This window comes from Marmota marmota, unplaced genomic scaffold (genome assembly GCF_001458135.2).
Source record: "Marmota marmota marmota unplaced genomic scaffold, marMar, whole genome shotgun sequence".
NCBI lineage: Eukaryota > Metazoa > Chordata > Mammalia > Rodentia > Sciuridae > Marmota > Marmota marmota.
This window is the reverse complement of record NW_026000242.1, coordinates 14490392-14515725: the sequence shown is the minus strand read 5'-3', so window position 1 is coordinate 14515725 and position 25334 is coordinate 14490392. Positions and strand designations below refer to the sequence as shown.

The following is a 25334-nucleotide window of genomic DNA, read 5'->3' as shown; positions in this document are numbered from 1 at the left end:
ATTCATTTCTCAAGAACTGAAAAATTGATTCTGAATTTTGTGGTTGTTGTTTAGAACATTCAGTGTGGTTTTTATAGTACATCTGAATTTGACACCTATCAAGTAGGACGTATTATTGTTCCCCACCCAAATATGCCCTCTGCTACTGACAAAGCGATCTCATCAGTGTCTTGTCTGGACATTTGCACACATCGTTTTCCCCAGCTGCAGCTGTACTTCTTCTCTTCCCCCTACTGAACGCCTCATCTCTGAAGGCAAGCTCAATAAATCTTCCTTAAGCTAATCTAGTCCACAGAGGGCTCTCTCCTTACTAACCTCCCATTTATACTTTTAGTTAATACCAAATTTGTTCTTAATTGCTTAATTTGTTTTTAATTTCATGCACAGTAGGTTTTCTATCCCCAACTTGATTGCAGGTTTATTGAAAGCAGGCTTCTCATCTTATGTGTCATCTGAATTCTCCGTTTCACTGATCAGCATGACTGGCACATAGTACACATTTAATAAATATGTGAGTCAATCTTCCTAGGCTTTAAAAAGCTTCTAGAGAAGGCAGAGAGCCTCTTTCAGTTATCTGCCCTCCCACCCTCAGGAGTTCTTTCTTATATCTTTCCAGACTTTCTTCTTTTAACTTTTAAACCTCATTGCCTTATTTTTAAAATCATAGAAATAAACACAAACACGTATGTCTTCCTTTTCCTTTCTTGCAGTGACATTTAAAAATATACAGGGAAGATTTAAATGCCTTTGTTACGAAATGTACTCTTGTTGAAAATATTAGGACTGTTCTCTTGAACTCCCTTTTAGATTCCATTGTTTATTTTTTATTTTTAAAAGAGAAATAAGAAATGGAAATAATGGAAACCATTTATTCTTGAGGTCAAAGTCTTTTGAAAAAACACGTGTGCTCAGAAGAATGAGCCCATCCCAGAACAGAGAGCAGGCATTCTGATTAGGTGCCCAGAATCATTTTCTTTGGGGTGAGTTTTAATATTTGAAGGTTATAAAGGTGAACTCGTGCTGAGTGCAGTGTATGAAAACAGGCTACTTTTGCTCAGCAAATTACTTTGGAAGTGAGTCAGTGTTGGATAAAGACAGGGGTTTGCTGGCTCTCTGAGGCGGCTGAGGGGAAACTGCAGTTTCTGCCAGTGAGATGCCAGTTATCCATCCAGGCTCATCAATCAGTATCGGCTGTCAGAAATGAGATTGAATGTCTGATTGCCTTGATAATGGCCAGGGGAATGAAGATATCTTGGAGAATGGCCAGAAGCAGGGAAAGCTTTGGGGTTTAACACTATCCTCCAGGAATGATTCTGTAATACTCAGGACCATGTTTCATATTCACTTTCAAATACTCTGTAAAGAACTCTTTTTGCAAATGCCATCCCATTTATTGTTTTTTTTTAAATTATTATTATTATTATTATTTTGCAGAAGAAACACATGTTGTGGGATCTTTTCCCAATTTTGGATATAAATGAACAAGGTTCATATTTAGACTTTAGATCTATCTAGTTATTTAACGTGTGCCAAACACTGCTGTTTTTTCAGTTGCATCTTTTAATTCTATCAGCAACGTTGTGAAATAATAATAATATTTTCATCTGACAGATTAAAGAATTGAGGCTCAGAATAATCTTGCAGTTTGTTGAAGACATCTTGTAAGAATCAGATTCCTTGATTCAGATGCATGGTTTTTTTTGTTTTTAATTTCAGGTTTTATATTTGCTCCTACCTGCCTTGGACAAAGTCTTGCCCTGTGCCAAATCCCGTGAAATTGAAAGTTTTTCCAGCTTACCACTAACAACAATCACTTCAAGTAAAGAGGGTATGATATTATTTTCTATAATTATTATTTTATTTGTACATATTCATGGGATACATTGTGGTAATTTTTACATGTATGCAATATGTTCTGATCAAATCAGGGTAGTTAACATCCTTGTCTCCTTAAACATTAATATTTTTTATTAGCATATAGTAATTATACATATTTATGGGGTATACTGTGTTATTTCAATATATACACATGATTTGTACTGATAAAATCAGCATTGGTAACATTCCCATCTCCTTGACATTGCTATATGTGTGGAACCTTCAAGCTTTTAGTTAGTTACAAAACAAGCTTTTAGTTGGTCTTTTAGTTAGTTACAAAACATAATAGGTGGTTGTGAACTATAGTCACCCCATGTGCTATGGAACACTAGAACTTATGCCTTTTGTGTTTTGGTACCCGTTATCCAACCTCCATCTCTCCTTTCCCTACCCTTCCCAGCCTCTAGTTATCACTCTTGCTACCTTCAGCCTCAAAAATAACATTAATAGACTTGTATCAAAAGAAACATTCAAATGATCAAGAAACATGAGTAGGTCATTCTGTGCTACCATTTCTCATAGTGAACCAAGTGGTGAGTGAGACCTATGATTTCAGGTCATATGAACTGACTAGAAGTCTCATTTTGCCATCTGACTGAAAATCTTTCACAGCATGCGAACTCACACACTTGGATTTTAACTGCACATAATAAAATTGTCCTTGAAGATTGCAGACTAGAGCTCTCACATATGAGAACGTCAAGATATGGGAAGGCGACAGTTGATCAGTATAGGGTACTTCTGTTTGTTATAATTAGTTTTGAAATCACTGAGGCAGGGTAGATATTTGCATAAATTCCTCTGCCCTTATCACTTCCTGATCATTACTTACAGCTGACTCATGCCATTCTGTGACCTGCCTGACCCCTGATGGCATTTGAGTTTGAATTTCTGATTAAAGTTTTCAGAATTCATTATAATTTTCCTTTGGGACCTAGAGGTCTCATTGAGAATTCCAGTCTTTTCCACCCTACAGAACAGTATAGCCATCCACCTGATTAATTTCCCTCTAGCTAGACTCTGCTATGTTCAGGGGACATTTGGAGCCTGAAGGCTAAGATACAATTCTTGGTCTCTAGGCGCTCACAGAGTAGTGAGTGAAATAGGTATATAAAATCACATACAACACAGAAGATATGCACAGGTAAGGAGATATACCACATTAGCCACATGTGCTGGCAAAGAACCAAGGCTTCAATAGAGCATGCAATTTAGGATCTGTGTCTTAAAATTAGAGACGTTTTCCAAAGAAGTAAGCAAGAGGGGACAGTACTAATATATGCCAAAGCATAAATGTGGTCTGAGGGAGCAGGAGCAAGCTGTCTGGTTTGTGTTGTGGCATCATATACATGGAAATAATGGGAAAGGTTGAAAATGTCTAAATTTCTAAAATAATAAAGGGAAGATTTATTCCAGAATCTAAAGCCTTGTAAAAAAGAAATGATTACTTCACCAATGAATTTTTTTCCCCAAAATGTACATTAGTTGTGGGTACCAATCCCACAAACTGTGTGCAGAAAATCAAATTGTATATAATGCTTCCTGTCTTATTCTGTGCAGCCAGAAGTAATTTGATACCTGAAATAGGCCAAGATATTAAGACATTATAAGTAAAGTAAACAACAGACTGATGAATAAAATTTGAAAATATTTCCCAAAGTTTAAAAGCTGTTCAGAAAATGTTACAAATGTTGTGAATCCATTTCAGGGCTGGGGGACCGAGAGGGGTTTCACTTATATATTCAATCATATATAATATGACATATTATATATAATTTTTGTTTAATATATATTAATTGTACATACTAATGGGTTTCAGTGCGATATTTCAACACATAGATACAACATACACTAATCAAAACCATCCTTCCTTTCTCCACCCTTCCCAACCTCTAGTAATCATTATCCTACATTTAGGTTGACATTTGTTTGATTCCATAGATGAGAGAGAATGTGTGGTACTTGTTTTGCTGTTTGACTGATGTCAGTTAATGTCCTACAGTTCTATCCATTTTGCTGCAAATTATAGGATTTCAGTCTTCTTCATTGATGAATAATATTCACTGTGTATGTATACTACATTTTCATTATCTATTCATCTCTTTGATGGGTGCTTAGGTTGAATTCATGTCCTAAGTATTGTGAACAGTGCCATATCAATAAACATGGGCATACAGGTGTTTCTTTGATAATGATGATTTCATTTCCTTTGGGTAAATACTCAGAAACAGGAAAGCAAGATCATGCAGTACATGCATTTTTACTTTTGGGGGGATCCTCCATTCTGCTCTTCTTATAGTTGTACTGATTTACATTTGCACCAACAGTGTGTGAGTGCTTTCTTCTCCACATCCTCACCAGCATGTTGTTGTTGGTGGTAGTGATATCCATTCTAACTGGAATGAGGTAAGATGGTATATTTTCAGAAAATCAACTCTTCATTTCATTGATCTTTTGTGTTTTTTAAAATTTTTAATTTATTTCAATTAGTTATACATGACAGTAGAGTGCACTTTAATACATCATATATAATGGAGTATAATTTCTCAGTCTTCTGGTCATACATGATGTAGAATCATATGTATATAGGCACATAGGGTAATAATGTCAGATTCATTCTACTATCCTTCCTACCCCAAAATGCCCTCTCCTTTCTTCACTCCTTCTGACTAATCTAAAGTACCTCTATTCTTCCCTAGCCTCCCTCCTCTATTGTGAATTAGCATCCACATATCAGAGAAAACATTCAGCCTTTGGTTTTGGGGGGGATTGGCTTATTTCACTTAGCATGATAGTTTCCAGTTCCATCCATTTACTGGCAAATGCCATAATTTCATTCTTCTTTAAGGATGAGTAATATTCCAATATATACATACCACATTTAAAAAAAAATCCATTCATCTGTTGAAGGGCACCTTTGTTGGTAGTTTTTAAAAAAATACTCTCGTTCATTGATTTCTGTCTTGTCTTTGTTGTTTCTTTCCTTGTAATAATTTTGGGTTTAGTTTCCTCTTGCTTTTCTAGATCCTTGAGATGCAACATTAGGTCATTTATTTAAGGTCTTTCTATGTTTTGATGTATGCATTTATCACTATACACCTCTCTCTTTATATCACTTATTCTGTATCCCATGAAGTTTTGGTATATTGTGTTTCAATTTTCATTCATTGTAGAAAAATTTTTAAATATCCTTTTTGATTTCTTTAAAGACCCATTGTTTGTTCAGCAAAGTTCTGAGGTAGGGTAGGAATGTCTGTGGGATCCCAGAGACAGAAATATGCAGGGTTTCTGACCCCTAGAACTGTGTGAAATCTGACAATAGCTTACTTTTCAAGATAGCACCTCACTACAGCAGCCTGGGTCCTGGAGGTTTGTGGGAAGATGATCGGAGATCTTTCTCCAGAGCAAAGCCACTGTGCAGACTTCCTCAACTGGGATGCAAGCCTGTGACAACTGTGACACTTTCCAGTAGCTAGGATTGCCAGTGTCCGTGCTGATGAGCATGCTGGGACTTGCCAGCTCACTGGTACCCTCACTGAGAGGAGTCAACCATCTCACCCGGCTGGGGAGCTGGGGTGGCAATCGATGGGGTACTTTGTCATTCTATACTGTCATTCCAGATCTCTTGAATCTTAAAGATTTCAGTCTCTCTCTTGCCAAATTCCAGCATCTCCCCTGGGTTTACTTCTTCAACATACAGCTATCTACCTATTGATTTAGTTCTTTGTAGATGTGGAGGTGAGTGCAATTTGGCCATCTTGAAATCTCAGAAAGGGAAATTTTTATAGGACACCAAGGATATTGTACATCATGCTAACAAGTTTGGGTTTTATTATATAGGTAATAGACGATTTTTAAATGATCTTAATTTATTAAGTAATGGGGGTGAGATTGATGTTTTTGGCAGCTCTGTTTGAGTGGAAACTAAAAAAAGAGAATCAAGACATGGATATTGTTTGGAGCTTTATAAGCTCATGAGGCACATGAGGGCTTGAACTAAGGAAATAGAAATGGTTAAGGAGCCTAGTTTCAAGGGGTTAAGTGGTAGAATTGACCATACTAAGTGAAGAGTAAGGAAGTAAGCCTGGGTACAGTGGTACAATCTGAAAATGGATTGCTGATACTCTATGTCCCTCTCAGGATGACGGTAAGAGCTCTGGGCTGTGTACTTGACCATCCACTTTGTGTGAAGAGGTGCAGCTCAAGATACACATAAACTCACTAGTAGTGGTGAATGGCTTGGTTGGTTGATTAGGGTCCTGTAAGAAGCAACATGAGAAACTGCAGAGAGGAAAGTCTATAGAATGAAGAGAGAAAGAAGAACAATGTAGCATGGCCTATGGAAGTGGATGCTAAGTGTGAGGATTTTGATATTGGGCATTAGGGCCTGCCAGAAGGCATCTCCTACAGAAGACCACCAATCAACCAAATGACCAGGTTGAGATGGACCAATTGTCCACCAGCCTCTGTCCTCAGCTTCCCTGTGTTTGCACAATAGATTCATGAATAAAGTAGGTAAAGTGATAGAGGAATAATCATGGGCCTAAGAGCATGGGCTTCCTCTCACTAAGGATGAAGTAACTACTGCTATCAACAACGACCAATGGTGAACCCCTTGATATAGTTCCATGCCTTAAAAGAAATATCTAGATTCTTGAGGGCAACTTTGATTAACCCATATTGCCTTAGGAAGGAAAACATTTCATGTTGGGTTTGGCACACATTCTGGGTATGGATTCACTTCCTGCCTGCAGTGCCTCAGCCCAGCACCAAGTGAGGCATCATAAAATATCTGATTTAACGGCATGGTATGCCACAAGAGGGACTCTGAGGGACTGCCATATTTCACCCCATAATAGTCACACAATTTTTTCAGTCCAAAAATTGGTTTAGAAACTTTCATCATGTTATCATCATGTGGTATAATTCTGTTCATCTTGTTGCTGTAAAGATAAACAGAGCAGAAATGTTTTCGCCAGTGGAATATGGATATGCATTTGCCTTCTTGCACACTGAGGGCCCAGAGCTTTGTATTCTCGCGGTATGAACATTGTCAGTGTATGTACAAAGGCCCACTTGTATGGTTTGTTTAGAGTGCTCCAGTACTAACAGTAAACACACCTTATATGAGTGGTGCTGAAGGCAGTGCATCAGATAATGAAATCAATGATAGCAGCTTAGCAATAAATAATTTTAAAGTAAGACTGGCACAATAAAAAAAAATGTCACATACTGGTTACATCCCACTTTTTTTGCAAAAAATAAATAGTCATAAAATCTGCAACAAGGATATGGTGAAACATGATATTTCATAGCCAAGAAGTTAGGGCAGTGGACAGTGAGGCCAGAAAAATCTGCTCATCCTTCTACTTGGCACATGTTTTAGAGGGCTTTTTAAGGCCACAGGTGAGATATCCTATGAGTATGGGGTATTATTCTTTGTGGTGGATTATATGCCTTAAAGTTAGGCCATTTTATGGTGGCATACCTGTAATTCATGGATCCAATGTATTGGATCATACAAATGTAATTCATGGATCCAGAATTAAAGAACGGAAGTAGGAGTGATCATTTCCAACCACCATCATTTCCAGTGACCCATTTGGTAATTCAGTTTCTCTTTCCTTTGACTTTCAGTTGGTGTGCCTGGAGGTTCCACATTCTAGAGGGGATGCACATTCTTAGGTGACACAGTGAGAGTCCCATGAAATTTAAATGTACCAACACCACTTGGTCACCTTGGGATCTTTGTGTTAGAAGTCCATTAAACCAGGGTAATTGAACTTGATTTTCATGAAGAGTTGAATTACTACTGCATAATAGGGAAACAGAAAAAGATGTTAGGATCTACATGTTCTACTTGGGTATCTTTTTACTATAATGAGAAAGTATAGTAATTATGCTCTGACAAAGACCAGATCTCCAAGGAGCTAGGAACCCTTAGGGAAGAGGGTCTGAGCCAACTCACCAGATTGGTGACCCAGATTAGCAGAAGTCTTAGCCAAGGCAGTTGTGTATGTGGGATATATTATCTTTCAGGACCAAACGGCAGTAAATCTACCACTAAATCTTCTCTTAGAAGTTTTCTAGAAATCAGAACCAACTAGAATCCTGGAGTAACTATACCTGGATAGTGTAGACTCAATATGAGAAACAAGTGAATCTGAGATGTATAGGTGTTGAACTAGATGCCTTTGCCTGCCTAGATCTCCTTTACCAGTACTCCTTTCCCTTATTTGCTGTATGATGTGATGCTAAAGACCAACAATTTGCCCTGCTCCAGAAAACTATCTTTTGCTGGACAGAAGCTATCTTTCCCAATATATGTCTCCAACCCAGCTCCAGAAGAAGCCAGTAGCCAGTGGCTTCTTCACACACAGGGGGATCTGGTCACTTTAATTCAAGGTGCTACTGCTAGTCTCCAGGAGAGGGCACGTCATTGCTTAGAATCTTCTCCTATCCTGCTTTCCTCACTATATGAGTAGCTAGTTTTTCATAAAAGCTGGCTACTGGCTACTAATGCATCATTTGAACAAGAATCCTAGACTCTGTCTCTGCATCTTAGAACTTGACCTGAATCAGAATTTCTCTGACTTGGAAGGATAAATATGGGATAAGAATCCCATAGGTCATAATCGACAATTTGAACTGATGAGAAAGCCCAGGGAGAACAGCTAAAATGAGAAGAGAAATGAAGACAGATTTTGAAGAGCACTAGTTTGAGGTGAGGTTTTAGAAAAACAATGTTAGAGCAGAAGATAGTATGCAAGAGGGAGGAAAAAATAGAAAGTAGTAGAACAGGGTGCTTCTAAAGGATAGCAGCAAGCATCTAACTTTTGTCTTGAATGTAGAAGCCAAAGAAGAAAATTTTACAGAAAGATCAGGCAACTCTTAGAGTGGGGGTAGGGGAGAGAGCTATTGCAGTTGGTATTTGGAAATTTACTGGTGTCCTCAAAAGGAACGGTTTAATAGTTACCAAGAACCCTATTTATGGGTCCATTGATATTTGTGATATCTCTCACTGATGTCTGTATTCTCCCCACACTTGGTTTTCAGCTCTGTTTAACAGATAATAATTTTTTTCTAAGCTCAGGTTGCCTTTATAGGGGCCAAGTAGAAATAACTGAAAGATTTATGTCTTAGTATACTGCTGAGCATGAAGACTGGCCTATGAAAAAAAGATGGATTATTTCATAAGTGATGATATAACCAATGACTGGCCATCTGTAAAAAAAAAAAAAAGTAAAAGAAGAAGAAATAAAAAGATAAAAGTGAGCTTTAAACTCACTTCTTACATTTAAATAAGTTCCATATGGAGTGAAGATTTAAAAATAAAAAGTGAATTATAAAAATCTCAGGAAAAAAATAGGCAACCTTTTTATAGCTTTGGAGTGGGGAGTGTCTTATCTAAGTAAAACAAAACTCAGAAACCATAGTCAAACACTGCATTAAAATTTAAAATTTCTGTAGGACAAAAATCATTACATTTAATAAGAGCTGATGTTTTAATACTGCATTTTTATAAGTCTTGTTTCATTTATTCCTCTACAGAAACATTTGAAGTTAATGTTCTTGCTATTTTTATTCTAGGTTAGAGCAACAAAGGCTTAGAAAGATTAGACAAATTTTATAATGGTACACAATCGTAAGGGGGCAGATTTAGAATGCAACTCAGGTGGTATGTTTTCAGAGCCTGTGCTTTATTTTTAAATTTGCATTTTGAAAAAGTTTTAGGCTTATAGAAATTTCCAAAAATTATACAGTGAATACCTATTTGTCCTTTACCCAAAGTTCCTCTAATGTTGACATCTTAAAGAGCCATAGTACCATTATGAAAACTAAGCAATTAATATTAGCATAACACTTTTATCTGAGCTACAGATTTTATTCAGATTTTCATTAACATCTGTTTTTTCCATTCCAAGATTCAATCTGATATTCAACATTCCATTGAGTTGTGATGTCTTCAAAATCTTCTCCAAACCGTGACATTTTCCTCAGTCTTTCCATGTCTTTCATGACTTTGGCATTTTGAACATGTCTGGTCAGGTAGTTTGTAAATTATTCCTCAGTTTGGATTAATCTGATATTTTCTGATGATTAATTTGTAGTTAGACATGTTTGGCAGCAATGTCACAGAAGTGCTGTGGCCTAATGAATGCGTCATGTATTAGAGTTCATGATGTTGGTATGTCTCACAATTGGTGCAGTTGGCCTTCGTCATTTGTGTAAGGTGGTGGCCGCTAGGTTTCTCCAGTGCCAAGCTACTGTTTTCCCTATTAGTAAGTATTTTGGAGGAGATATCTTGAGTCTGTGCTAATACTCTATTTCTCTTTCAGTTTTCACATTTATTGGGGTCTTGCTTGCCACAGTCAATAGCGTGGTTTTCCAATGGTAATGTTTCTATTCCTCCCATATTAGCTACTATTACTACTTTGTTGACTATTTTTATTTTGAAAAAGTACTGAGTTTTTTTTTCCTCATGGTACTCGAGTTTGAACCTGGAGCCTCACTGGGACCATGCTAGGTGGCCACTCTACACGAACTACATCCCCAGGCCTTTTTAATTTTTGAGAGAGTCTTGAATATTGCCCAGACTGGCCTTGAATATTTGATCCTCCTGCCTCAGCTTCTTGAATAGCTGGTATAACAGCTGTATGCCACTGTGCCTGGCAAAGAGGGTTGAATTTTGTCAAATACTTTCTGCATCAATTTTGACAATCGTGTGGCTATTTTATTTCATTCCGTTAATGTGGTACGTTACCTTGATTTTCATGTGTTGAACAATTCTTATATTTTAGGAGTAACTTCCACTTGGTCAGAATATTTAATTCTTTTAATATGCTGGTGAATTTTTTTATTAGTATTTTGTTGAGGATTATTATATTAATATGTGTAAACTGTATTGGTCTATAGTTCTCTTTTCTTGTGGTACCTGTATCTGTTTTTAGTATCAGGATAACACTGGACACATGGAATGAGTTAGGAAGTATCCCTCTTCCTCCGTTTTTTGGGAAGAGTTTGAAAAGGATCAATGTTTTTTTCTTCTTTATATTCTTGGTAGAATTCACCCATGAAGTCATCTGATCCTGAGCCTTTTTGTTTGTTGGTTTCAGATTTTAATAAGTGATTCAGTCTCCTGAATAGATATATGATTCATCAGATTTTCAATTTCCTTGTATTAGAAGGATCTGCTTTAACTAAGACTACCTTAACTTCACCTAATGATCATTCATCCACTGATCTAATTAGACCATCTTAACTTCATCGTATATAAAATCTACTCCTATATGGCTATAGCCCCATCCTTGCTACCAGTTGCACAAATGACATTTTAAAAATCTGTGTACCCATTAATATAGATTTATAACTTTTTAAAAACATTTTTTAATCAGTGGGAAAATACAAAGAGAAGATACAACCCAGAGTTACAACATAGTGGTTTTTGCATTTACCCACTTTTACTAGAAATCTTTATATCTTAATGTGGCTTTGAATTACTGCCTAGTATCCTTTGAATTCAACTCCAAGGACCTTCTTTTACATTTCTTCTATAGAAAGTGAAAGGAAAGAGAGGAACCAGGAGAAGGGTAAGTGAGGAATGAAAGATGGAGACCAGGTAGAGATACATAGCAGAGTTTGTTTGTCAGAGCCGACAAATAAAGGCCATCTCTCCACAGACTTGGGGTTCTGGACTTTTATGGGGCAGGTTTAGGGATTATAGCTGGGCAGATCCTGATGCGGGTGTTGAAGGGTGGGGTTGGTATGAGGGAGTGGTGATACACCCTTGGGCGGGAAAGAATGCTGGTGGTGAAGGGAAGAGTTGGGTTGGTATGAGGAAGTGGTCCTTGGGCGGGAAAGTGAAATTTTTCTTAAAATGTCCACTGTCACTTAAGATGGCCTTTCAGTTGCTAAGCAAGGACCTGACAGAAAGTCTAATAGAAATGAATTCCTTTGACTTTTGTTTATATGGGAATATCTTGGTTTCTTCCTTATTTTTTGTTTTTTGAAAAACAATTTTTCTATATATAAAATTCTCAGTTGACAGTTTCTTTCATCATTTTAAAATATATCTTCTCTCTACCTATTGGTCTCCAAAGTTATGGCTGTTAAATCTGTTGATAAATTATTGAGGTTCCATAATTTGTGATGAGTTGCTTTTATCCTGCTGTTGAAGATTCTCTCTTTCTCAATTGACATCAATTTGACTTGACGTTGACATCAGTGTGTCTCGATGTAGATCTCTTTGGTGTACCCTACTCAACATTTGTTGGGTTCCTTGGATTTGTATATTCAAATCTTACATAAAATTTGGGAAATTTCAGGCCACTGTTTCTTTAAATAATCTCTCCACCTCTTTTATCCTTCTGCTGAGACTTTCATAACGCATGTGTTAATCTGCTTGATAATTCCCCATACATCCCTTAGGCTCTATTCATATTTTTCATTCTTTTTCTCTTTGGACTCATGAATTTCAAATGTTCTGTCTTTAAGTTTGCTGATTTTTTTAAACATTTAAATACACTGTAGTATATTTAAATCTCAAAAACTCTTATAACTTTTTCAAAGCTTGTATTATCTCCTAAACTGCTTTTTGGTTCCTTTGATGCTTTCTATCTCTTTGTTGATATTCTTATTTTGTTCATATGTAATTTTCCTGATTTCCTTTTGTTCTTTGCTCATGTTTTTCTTTAGCTCCTCAAACATCTTTAAGACATTTGTTTTAAGGTCTTTGTCTTATAAATTCTATGCCTGTTCATTTTTAGGGACAGCTTCTGCCAATTTATTTTGTTCCTTTGTATTGGCCATGTTTTCCAATTTCTTGTATGCTTTATGAATTTTGTTGTTTCCTAAAAGGGAAGAAACGAACCAAAACAATACAAAACAGCCAACTCTCACAGTCTTGGAAGACTGGCTCTGTGATTGGGTGTTTCTTCACAAACTATTTGAGCATTCTTGAACCTAGGGATTAGCTAAGTTTAAGTCTTTTAAAGTCTTTTCTCAGTGTATATCTTGCCTTGGTTTTTGTGAATCTTTGTTAGTTCCCTAAAATACTCCTTTTGAATTTCTTAATTTCCCAAAATCTCACTTGAGATTCTCCCTTGGGCCCTAGATGGTCTATTGTATGTCTCACCAATAATCTAACCTCTTGAACTTTTTCTTTTTTTGAGTAGGATTGGCACAACTTCACTTTGATTTTGAAATTTTCACACCTGTAAGGATGGCCTTAGCTTAACTGTAAGTGTAAGGTCAGGCAGATGGGGACCAAAAGGAGGCAGATTTAAAAAGGCCACTGAAAGAGGCTTTATTGAGATTTCGCTCCTGGGCAAGAAGAGGGTCTGAGGAGAAACCATGTGGGGGCTCTACTGGACTGGAATTTTTATGGGGCTTAGGGCAGGAAGGGAGGGCTTGGGACAGGAAAAGGAGTTTTAGAGTTCCTTGTCCTACTGGGGTTGTCTGGGGGAGCTGGCTAAGATCCAGGATTGGCCAGGAGACCCCACTGATTGACAGGCAATTCCATTGGTGCCTGATTGGTGGTTCTTTCCTGCGCAGTGGGTTGCTTGGTGCTTTGTTCCTAAGTCACCACCATGGACCCGACAGTAAGGATGGTCTTAGCCTAAGCAACTCCATTTTAACTAAACCTGCAGTCCCACCAGGCACAAAGCCTACAGAGCCCTTCAGTATGTCAATCAGACATAGCCTGATGAAGACAAGTCACTTTCCACAACCCTGATGAAAGTCCAAGGTGTAAGATCAGGACGGAAATCACTAAACTATATGTCCTGACTCTAAAATGTAAGATGTCACTAAGAACCCTGGTAATAGCTGATTGGGACCCGAAAATCAAGCAGAAGCCACAAAATTTAGTATAAATAATGGAGCAAATAAAGAGACATTATAACTAGCTGATACTGATGCACACATGCTGGAGAGCCTGATGAGGACCTGGACTGGCATCCCAACTCTTCTCATCATCTGCCTGATCCTCTGCATTGTTCTTACCACTCTTAAGCTCTATAGCAGCCTCTTGACTCTGGTGAGAATGGCAATGTCTCCCTATGACTGTCTCCTCAATCAGCTGTCAACTCCACTCCAGAAGAAGCCTCTACCAGTGGCTGACCTGATTGCTCTGATCTGAGCGAGTGTGCTTCTGTTGGACTTAAGACCTAAGACTTGAGACTCTGAATCTGGCACTTGAGCTTAGCATGCAGAGGGAATGTCTGTAATAAGTCTGTCTGTCGTGATTAAGTGTGTTTGCAGTGCTTAAAGTTAACTTAGAATTTTTTGCTTTGAATTGATATGTCTATTGTAGTGCCCAGCATTGATAATTGTCATTTTTCTTGATTAAGAACTTATAGAGTGAAATTGTATTGAGTGATTTGAGTGAATAAACATTGAAAAGGGCAGAAATGCATGGACATTCTTTATTTCTCCCCCTCAACTTCATAAGTAGCACCTGTGACAACACCTCACATGTAATATTCATTTATACAATGAAAAGGGGAAAATTAAAACACATCCTCTTCCTGAATCATTTTTGTGTTTTTATCAGAGCCTGTCTGAGATCTAAGTTAGACAAACAGTCTTCAGGCATCCCCCAGAAAAGTTAGGATGTTGTGAATAAGATTTTCTCTGTTCCCTCTGATTTTAGGGAGGGAATTGGGAACCAGGATGCCATCTCCTAAGACTAAGTCTATAGCATGCCAGAGAGTGGATGGTACAAGGGCAAATAAAGATGCCGCAAAGTTTCCCCCTGGTTTAAAAGTAGCTTTTTCTTGATTGGGTGTTTACTTTGTACCTGCAGAACTTGGATGGTTTCTAGAAATTCTGTAAGTTGATTTTATCTGGATTTTAGTTGCATTTTTGTGTTTCTATGGGCAAATGAGGGCTGATGGCCTCCTACTCTATCATTTTGCCTATGTAACTATCCTTGAAAATTGTGTTAAGCCTTCCTTTTGGCAGATTGTTGACCTTAATTTCAACTTGCTATCCTTCTGGGGTTCTAATTGAATCTCTATGTGAGTAAGGCCAAACCCAAAACAAAACTCTTTCCCTCTGACTGGAAATGAGAATGCTTCTTATCCTAGTGTGAGCTGTTGAATTTTTCACCTTAGGATTTCTGGTAGATCTTTGCATATGAGTTGCTATACACATTTTTGTCTGAGTTTTCAACAATATATTTAAGAGAAATCCTGTGCAGATTTCTGATCATTTCTCCACATACATTCATTTACCCACTACTTTTTGCCTCAAATTTCAGTTTTCTCAGCCTTTCTGAGCTCTGATCTTTTTCTCAACTCTGTCAGAAAACCGTGGGCTCCCCTTTCCCCTGTGATGATGAAGCTAGAATTAACATAGGCAGTCTGTATAGATAGGTAAATGGGGTTAAATCAGATCAAGGAGGCAAATTTGGGTCTGGGAAGTTGGAGCGGGATTGAAATGTTAATACCTTCAGAGCTCTTCCTCCACCCTTATCTAGAAAACCAGCCTCAGCTCCAACTAGTTGCTAAAGTAAGCTGTCCCAGGGATTGTCCCTCCCTACAGGGAGTTACAAAAGGGGCCCCCTTCCTGCTTGGCCCCTCCAGCCCATCTGCTTCTCACCTTTTGGCTATTCCACCTGAGCATCTCCTGGGCCTGGAGAGAGATAAGGGGAAGAGAGCAGGAGAACAAAGGAAGCCTAGAACATCTAAAAAGGAAGAATGCTTTCACTTCTTGGGATACCAGCATACCAACTATGGCCCCTTCTCCCTCCAGGGAGAAGTCTGTGTTACCCCTTTTTAAATGAGCCCTGCTTTATGTGTTTGCTTTGGAGTGCTTCTCTAATGTTACACTTCAGCGGTTTCGATAATTCAGATAACAGCTCTAAATAGAAATTTAGGGGTCACCTTGGTGGTTTTCTACTTCTTTTATTGCTTGCATTCCTGAACTGATCACTTGTTGTCCAATATTTAAAAAAAATAGCTGTTCTCTACATATTTTTCTCTTTTCTAGATAGGTATGTTAGAAAGGCATTTCACTAGTGCTTTGACTTTTTTAACCTGTACTTCACTCCAATCATAACTAAAATAATATAAATTAAAATGTACTTTTTTTTTTATATTATAATGGTTCTAAAATTGGTATATTTATATGTGGGGTAGAAGTTGAGCCTAGTTTGACATTCTTCCCTATCCATAAGTGCTCAGCCTATATTTGTTGAAAAAATTCTCCAAGCAATGAGGGGATATGTTCACATAGAGTTTAATTCCAGAGGAAGTAGATTTTGAGCCCAGATCCAAATTTCAAGTCACCTCAGCCTGATAGTTTGCTTCTATGTCTTACTCCATTGTGATCGTTCTCGGGTTGTGCTTTGTTCTCTGCTTGGCCATCCTTTAAGGCCTTTACTTCCAGATTGCATTGGGGCAATCTAGGAAAAAATTTGACTTTTGCCACCATAGTTAATATGTCAGCAAAAAAACCATAATTGTTTCTTGAAGAAACTGGACTGTGTAAATATACAAGGTGCTAAGAAGTGCATCTGGGGTTTGCCATTGCCACTGTCTTCAGATCATATGATGTTCATTAAATTCTCAGCGTCTGTGAGTGTCATTCTCATTCCTACTGGGGGATGTTGCAAAGCTCGGAGATGAACACATTGGTGTTGAAATTAAGAAACATGATTGCTTTATTTTTAAAATATTGGCTTAAAGGATTTTTTGAATATAAAGGAGTCCTAATATTAGATTCTCATAGGTCTCTTTTGCTTTCTTCCATCAGTTTAGCTAGAAATATCTTCTCACATTTCTTTCTAAAATTTTTGTTTTTTTGAATTGTAATTTTAATTATACCTATTAATGGAGTATAGGGTGATAATTTGATACATGTATACAATGGATACTAATCAAATCAGGTTAATTAGCATCTTCATCTCTCTCCCTCCCTCCCTCCTTCCCTCTCTCTCTTTCTCTTTCTTCTTTTTCTGCACTAGAGATTGCACCCCAGGTCCAGTGCATACTAGGCATACCAGTGTATACTAGTGTTCTTACACTGAGCTATATCCCCAACTCTTTTTATTTTATTTTGAGGCAGGGTATTACTAAATGGTCCAGGCTAATCTTTAGCTTGCAATCTTCCTGCCTCTGCCTTCTGAGTAGCTGGAATCATAGGCATGCACCAATAGTGCTTATCTTTACTATCTCCTTTTCACTGCTTTATGTTTGAAGTCTTCGAGTTTCTCTCTTTTACTGATTCATAAAATACATAATAGGTTCTGCAAACTATAATCAGAACACTGCTATATACTACTAAAACTTATTTCTTCTATTTATTCATGCTTTGGTACCCAGCATTCAATCTTCGTTTATTCTCCTCCTTCCTCCCCTCCCTAGCCTCTAGTAATCACCAGTCTACATACAGATGAACTTCTAACTTACACATGAGAGAAAACATGCAATTTTGTCTATGTCTGACACATTTAACTTAACAAGGCCCTCCAAGTTCCATTAACTTTGTTGCAAATTATAGGATTTCATTCTTTTATGGCTGAATAATATTCTATTTTTTTATGTACCATATATTTTAATACATCCATCTGTTGATGGGCACCTAGGTTGATTTCTTATCTTAGATGTTGTGAATAGTGCTGCAATAAACATGAGTGTGCAGCTCTCTCTTTGGTAGGTTGATTTTATTTCTTTTGCATATATATCCAGAAATGTGGTAGCTGGTTCACATGGTAGAACTATTTTCAGTTATCTTGAGGAAACTTCATACTGTCCTCCATAATGGCTGTACTAATTTACATTTGTGCCAACGGTTTATTAGAATTTCTTTTGTATCAACATTCTTGCCAGCATTTTTGATTTTTTGTCTTTTTAATAATAGCCATTCTCACTGAGGTTAGATATCTCATTGTGGTTTTGGTTTGAATTTCACTGATGGAAAATGATTTTAAGCACTTTTTTTATATACTTGTTAACCACTTGAATTCCTTCCTTTGAGAAATGTCTATTCAGATCATTTGCCCATATGTAAATTGGATTATTTATTTTGTTATTGTTATTCAGTTTTTTTGCTCCTTTTTATGTATTATGGGTATTAATCCTTCACAGGTGAATGGTTTACAAATGTTTTCTCCCATTCTTAGGTTGCTTTACTCTGTTGTTTCCTTTGCTATGCAGAAATTTCTTAGTTTGATCCAATCCCATTAGTCTGTATTTTGTTTTGTTGCCTTCACTTTTGGGGTCTTATCTAACTAATCATCATCTATATTAATGTCTTGGAGTGTTTCCCCTGTGTTTTCTTTTTTTTTTTTTTTTTTTAGAGAGAGAGAGACAGAGAGAGAGAGAGAGAGAGAGAGAATTTTTTTTTAATATTTATTTTTCAGTTTTCGGTGGACACAACATCTTTGTTTGTACTTTGTATGTGGTGCTGAGGATCGAACGGGGGCGCATGCATGCCAGGTGAGTGCGCTACCGCTTGAGCCACATCCCCAGCCCCCCTATGTTTTCTTCTAGTAATTTTATAGTTTCAGGTCTTACATTTAAGTTTTTGATCCATTTTGAGTTGATTTTTGAATAGGGTGAGAAGGTCAAGTTTAAATCTTCTAAGAGGCTCTCCTTCAATTGAAGAGTACTATGTTTTTAGCACTTTTGTCAAGAATCAGCTGCCTGTAGATGCTTGGATTTATTTCTGGGTCCCTATTCTGTCTCCTTGGTCTATGTGTCTGTTTTTATGCCAGCACACTACTGTTTGGGTTACTATAGCTCTGTAGTACGTCTAGAGATCAGGTATTGTGATGCCTTCAACTTTCTTCTTTTCACTCAAGATTTCTTGGTTTATTTGTGGACCTTTGTGCTTCCATATGAATTTTATTTTTTCATATTTATAATGTTAGCTTTGGCTTCAGCATTTGACTCTGCTTCTTTGATTGGATACTCAGTTTTTGGAGATGGTGAATGTAGAAAGCAGTTGTGGTTAAGTGCATGGATTTTGGAATTAGCGAAGCTTTCAAAACTTAGTCTAATCATGTTATTTTGTGATGTTGGGAAATTTATAAATCCTTCCTGGAATTGTTTGCTCATTGGTAAAATAATGACAATAATTTCATCTTTATGGAGCTACTATGAGGATTAAATGGAATAATTTATGTTAAGCTTTTAGCATTTTGGAAAGTTATTTCCAACCAAATAAGTTGAAAATTTTATTATTACTATTAGTAGTGAAGAAGTATTGCTAAATTCCAAATAGCAGTACCTCATTATTTTAGTCCTTGTTAATGCTTTGTTTTCAGTCTATTTTCCATCTTACAACCGATAAGATATTTTTAGTTCAGAATTATTATTATTTTTATTATTTTTGGTACTGAGAATTGAACCCATGGGCACTTAACTACTGAGCCACATCTCCAGCTCCTTTTTGTATTTTATTAGAGACAGAGTCTCACTGAGTTGCTTAGGGCCTCATTAAGTTGCTGAGGCTGGCTTTAAACTTGTGATCCTCCTGCCTCAGCCTCACGAGCTGCTGGGATTACAGGTGTGCACCACCGTGCCCAGCCCAGAACTATTACTTTTTTAAAGGAACAAATATCCAGCTATTTTCAGTTCAGAAGACCCATATCATTTGACACTGAAAGCTCTTGTTGGTGATGGCAGAGCCTGTTTCTTTTTCCTCTCTTCTCTGCCATTTCTTACCCCCATGACATAAGGAAACTGACACAACACAAACTCATCCAAGACTGAGTTTAGGATTTCAGGGGTGGAGCTGCCAGAAAACAGTTCCCACTGGTTCACACCCTCCATCCTCCCAAGATTCCATTCCAGTGATAAGCCCATCTGGGTCTCTGCTGTGCAGACAGATGGTAATTGATTGTTTTTACTAAAAATTACATTCAGAATTATTCTCTAAAGATATTGCTATGGAGTGTGTGGCCACAGTCTAAACACTTAAGATTATAGGTTATTCACAGACTTCAGAGATACTGCTGAAGGTTTCTGGGAGAGCAAAATTCTGCCTCCCAAGTGTGTGTTGATGATACTGAGGGGCCTTGCAGAGGGCAGAAAGTTCCTTTCCCATTTGGAGTCATGCCTCCTGTGATCCTTAGGAGCTTCAGGGAAATTCAACTCATTGGAGATTAAGGTGCTTACCCCTCAGTTACTCTGTAGGCTGTGGAAATTCTAGGTGCTTTTCTATTGCAAGAAAGTATTTTCCTTAATTATAAAAATAATACATGGTTGCTGTAGAACATTTATAAATATATAACATTTGAAAGAAAAATGAAAATCACACTCCTCTTCCCCTACACATAGTCTTATCTTCTAAAGATAATCACCATTTTAATTTGGAGTTTTTCCTTGTAGACTTCTTTTCTTTCTTTCTGCAACCAGGTGTTTTTGGCTGACATAATTGGTTACCAACACAACAGCTATTAGCCTTCCTTTGCTGAAGTCAGAACTCCTACACTGTTTGAAATACAATGTGCCCCGAATGGTGGTGAATCAAAATCATGAGGGACCTAAGTCAGTCCTGATAGTTCTTTTCACTTCACCAGTAGTTGAATTAAGGGCAAGCATATGTCCCAGGACAGTGAGATGCATGGGAGCCTACAGGTATGCATTGGGACAGGGAGCTGACAAAATTTTTCTTATCTCTGATTAAAAATATCATAAAAATCTTTTGAGCACATGACATTTAAAGATACTCCATCTGGAGAATTAGCATCCACTTGCAACCATGAAGCCACAAGTCTTGGAACACAAGTCAATACCCCTAGGATAATGCAGTAGGAAGTTGAAAGGAGCTTGGGTCTTTGATGATGCTTTGGAGCTTGGTACCAATACAACATCTTATTAATAAAGAATAAGTATCCCGAACAGTGGGAGTGTTTTTGTTGTTGTTGTAACTTTGATGTCAAACACATACTTTCTGATGTACAGATTTTTAAAAAAATTTTATTTGTAAACTGCTTAACCAGGCATCAGTGGTAAGGCTGCTGAAGAGGCTCTTTGTATTGGAATTAGAGGAATGATTAGAAATCTTCAGGATCGCAGAAACGTCCTAATCTGTGCTTCATGCTTCAGATTTCGTATCTTGATTAAATGTTACTCTAGTGAAGGAAAATGCAGTTGAGCTGAAGTTGCTCTTTCTTCATGTGCATATGTGTTTTTGGAGCACAGATTCTTCATGAATTATTTGCATTACTGAGCTGCTTAGAATTTATTTTGCAAAGTGTTTGAAGGCTGGCAAATGTGATGGCAGAAACTCTTCTGGCCACGTTCCACTCTGGACTCCATGAATTGCCATTTGTCTGCTCCTGGAAATGGCAGCACACAGTTAATCTGCTTTTAAACAGGTGTTGAAACATCCTGTAGACAATGTTGTTCTGGCTGCGGGTCAAGTCTTATCGGATTCTATGGGGCATGCTAAAAAGTAAGACAGATAAGAGAAATGATGAGCTTTTCCTTCCCTGTAGGAAATGGTAAAAGTAAAATATGTTCTACCAGGATGAGAGTGTGATAACCTACAGTATTCTGAACTGGCTGTGTGTTGGGGCTGACCCTGGTCCCCAAATCATGGAAAGCTACCATTTATTGAATCCCTAGTATATGCCTATTTTTCTATTCTTACCTCTTTGGATTAATCCTCACAGGTAAAGGTCTCCAACTGGCTTATAAGAAATGGTTAAGATTACTACTTAAATATAAGAAAGGACTTCAAGTGGAGTTGATTCAAATTAATTATTCTTCCCCTATATTCTCTCAAACTCCTATATTTCAAAGTGCTCATAAGAACCACTTGTTTTTTCCTGTTTAAATATGTTACCACTTTTATTTCACTGATATATCAATGCTCAAAAAATTATAAACCAATGTGAAAAAATAAACGTGACATAAAATGTCAATTTTCAAGTAGATTGACTATCTGAATGTGAAAAAAACATGGGAAGATATCTTCATGAATTTGAGTAAGGACAGATTTTTAAACAGCAAAATGTATTCAAGATAAAAGAAATGATTTTAAATTTCAATATAAAAGAATCCAAAACTACTATCTTCCCCACCCCCAGGAGAAACAAAACCTTGTGAAATGTGGCCACTGAATGTGTTGCTGACTCCTCTTCAGTGAGGAACCTATTTCTTTGCTTGCTGAAAGTGCCGTTGGCAGCTATCTAGCAGCTGTCATTTCCTTCAGCGATTGTCTCAGCAGTAAAGAGCTGCCTTGCTCAAGATCACACCCCTTCCTCCTGTGACATGTAGCCAACAAATGATTGACACAGATGTGTAAAGATTTGGCTTTTTCCACTCAACTCGGACAACTGTGAAGGGCAAGTCTCACTCCAAAACTCTCTGTGGGTTTAGCTGAGGCTATGGCTGGTCCTGCATCACAGACTGACTTCTCCCACTGCTCAGTTCTGTTTCTGGCTTCTCCCTGACACAGCTATTGAGCCATAGGGGATTCCTTCATAAATATTCTGTATGCTAAACTTTGTGCCTGCCTTCTGGGAAGCCCAAATTTTTACAGACAATAAAAGGAAAAGCTATGGAGCCAGTGAAAATATTTTTAATCTATATAACTGAACATAAGGAAGGAATGTAGGTGCAATTGGATAAACAACTTCTAAAAGTTAAAAAATATAAAGAACCTGATCTAAAAATGGTCATGAAATTTGAAAATCTATTTACAAAAGACAACATCCAAAATGAACAATAATCATAATAAAAAGGTATTCAACCTTAATAGCAACTGGAAAAAAATAAATTTTCAGACTATAAAGAGATATCACTATATACTCACTAGAATGGTTAATATTAAAAAGACCATCCATCCATGCAAAGTGTTATTGAGAGTTAGAGCATGAGAAACTCTTATATAAATTTTTATTAGAGGTATAAGTTGATATAACCACTTCAGAAATTGAATGAATAGATTGGGACTATCTAAGGTTTATGTGTCTACAACATGACCCAGCCATTCCACTCCAAGATACACTCCCAGAAGTTCTGTAGGTGCAGTGTTTGCAAGATGATGGTTACCTTTGAGGGATGATGATGGGGAGAAAGCACTAGCGGGGTTTAGGTGCTAACAATGTTGTGTTAGGTAGTCCACTGAAGTGCACAGTTAGGTTTTCTGCACTCTGCCATATGTGTATTATAGTTCACAGTAAAGAAAGAGAGAATTGGCTGAAAAACCTGAGACAAGGAGCTCAATCAAGGTTTTAGTACCAGAGTCATTGTAAGACATTTCCTTCTGACCACAGCAAGACCTATCCAGGCAAATTATGAGGATTTTGGGGCACAGACAGAATTTCCATGACATGAGCAATATTGTAGGGGGAAAAATAGCTAGAAACATGTGCTGATGATGGTATCAGAACAACATCTTTATTTTTCAGAGTTACATCAAGGCCATGACACATCATTAAATTATATCAGTGTCTTAAATTATATGCTGGTGAAAAAATGAGTGGTTCTACTACTCACTCTCTATGGATAAATTATTTAGCCCCTGAGTCTTTATATTCTTGTTGCTAAAACCTTAATAAGCTCCATCTTATTGTAAAGAATAAATAGAGTAAGGTACATCAAGTGCCTGCACATTATGGTGAATCAGTAACAATAATAGTTTCTTTGTCCCCAACCAGCCTTTCACAATCTTGTGACAGTGTTGGCTACTGTACTGGACATTGGGTTTAAGAGTAAGACTTTCAACCCACTTCCATATGGCAACGATGTGCCTTTGTAGATATGTTCTAGCTCCACTGTTAGATTCTGATTGGTCTAACCTATTTATGGCAAGCCTAAACTTCTTTCCAATTTGGTTCAAAATCAAGGCTAAATTTTTCTTGACAACTTCCTTCATATGACCTTGAGAAATTTAGCCTGAGAATGAAAGTAACCCTTGGCAGAGAACATTCCTGAGAGAATAGGAGTGAAACAAAGGTTAAATCCTATGCATGACCCCTAAAACACTCCCCATTATTTCTGAACTTCTGGTAATATTAAACACCAGCTCTTATATTTCTTAAAGCCCATATGAACTGAGTTTCTATTATGGTGAAACCATTCTAGCTGATATGCTCATAGTGCCTTATGATCAAAATCATTACATCTTCTTTATATGCACAGTGCTTTTGAGCCCTGTGTCTTTATAGTCAATTTGGGAACTTAAGTATAATACAATATAATTGTCTGCATTAAATACCACCTAATTTTAGTCAGACTGCTCTGAGCTGTTCAAAGAACTCCTATTAGAAGTACCTCCTCATGAAGCCACAAGTTCCAGGGGTGGGTAGGGGGGGATCACTGCATGTCACATTTGCCTTCCCAACACAAAATTAGCAGCATCCCAAGCATCCCATTTCCTTCTACCTTGGTAGTATTTCTCTCTCTCCCCCGCCCCCTTTCTGTCCATCTTTGGGTATCTCTGTCACATCTTTCTCTCATGTATTCTTGTTGAATACATGAGTTTCATTTGAGCAAATCTTAGGGATACTTATATATAATTTATTTGGCAAGTACTGAGGATTGAACTCAGGGGTACTTAACCACTGAGCCACATCTCCAGCTCTTTTTTATATTTAGAGACAGGGTCTTGCTGAGCTGCTTAGGGACTAAGTTGCTGAGGCTGGCTTTGAAATCATAATCTTCCTGCCTCAATCTGATGAGCTGCTGGGAGATATAAAATTTTTGTGATGCTGGGGATAAAACCCAGGGCCTTGTGCTTGCTCATCATATACTCTGCCACTGAACTACACCCCAGTCTGTTATTTATAGTATTTTTAGTTTTTTAAAATATAAAATTCATTTGATGAAGCATATTAGTATGTAGCCTATTAGTTCATACAGTGATATAGGGCAATTCTTTTAATCATGTATATATATATATATATATATATATATATATATATATATACACACACACACACACACACACACACACATATATATACATACATATATACATACATATATATATATACACACACACACACAGGTACATATGTATATGTATTTTTATAATAAATACAATATCTCTACATTTGCTAGGTGCTAGGATTAAAATAGCAAATATGATAACCCTAGGATCCCCACCTTCATGTAGCTCACTATACTGGGTTAAATAGTGTTTCTACAAATTTTATGTCCACCTGGAACCTATGAGTATGTTCTTATTCAAAATAGGGACTTTGCACATGTTGTTAATATGAGGTCATACTGGGTTGGAGTGTATCCTAGATCAAATATGACTGTTATGATTTAGATGTGAGGTATCCCCTAAAAGCTCATGTGTGGGATAGTATAAGAGGGATTAGAGGTGAAGTAATTGGGTTATGAGAGCCTTAATGTAATCAGTGAATGAATCCTCTGATAGGGATTAACCGGACGGTAACTGTAGGCAGATAGGGTGTGGCTAGAGGAGGTGTGTCATTGGGGGTGAGCCTTCAGGGTCTATATTTCACCTGTGGTGAGGGGAATCTC

General features: G+C 37.3%; 1 long non-coding RNA gene across 1 annotated transcript in view; it reads left to right on the top strand.

Annotated features, from left to right (window-relative positions):
* The window catches only part of LOC125613906, a 65671-nt gene that overhangs the window by 37837 nt on the left and 2500 nt on the right, over positions 1 to 25334 (top strand). The window contains exon 3 of the long non-coding RNA XR_007344484.1: positions 1717 to 1828. This is a non-coding gene — a long non-coding RNA (uncharacterized LOC125613906). The remainder of the gene's footprint in view (positions 1 to 1716; positions 1829 to 25334) is intronic.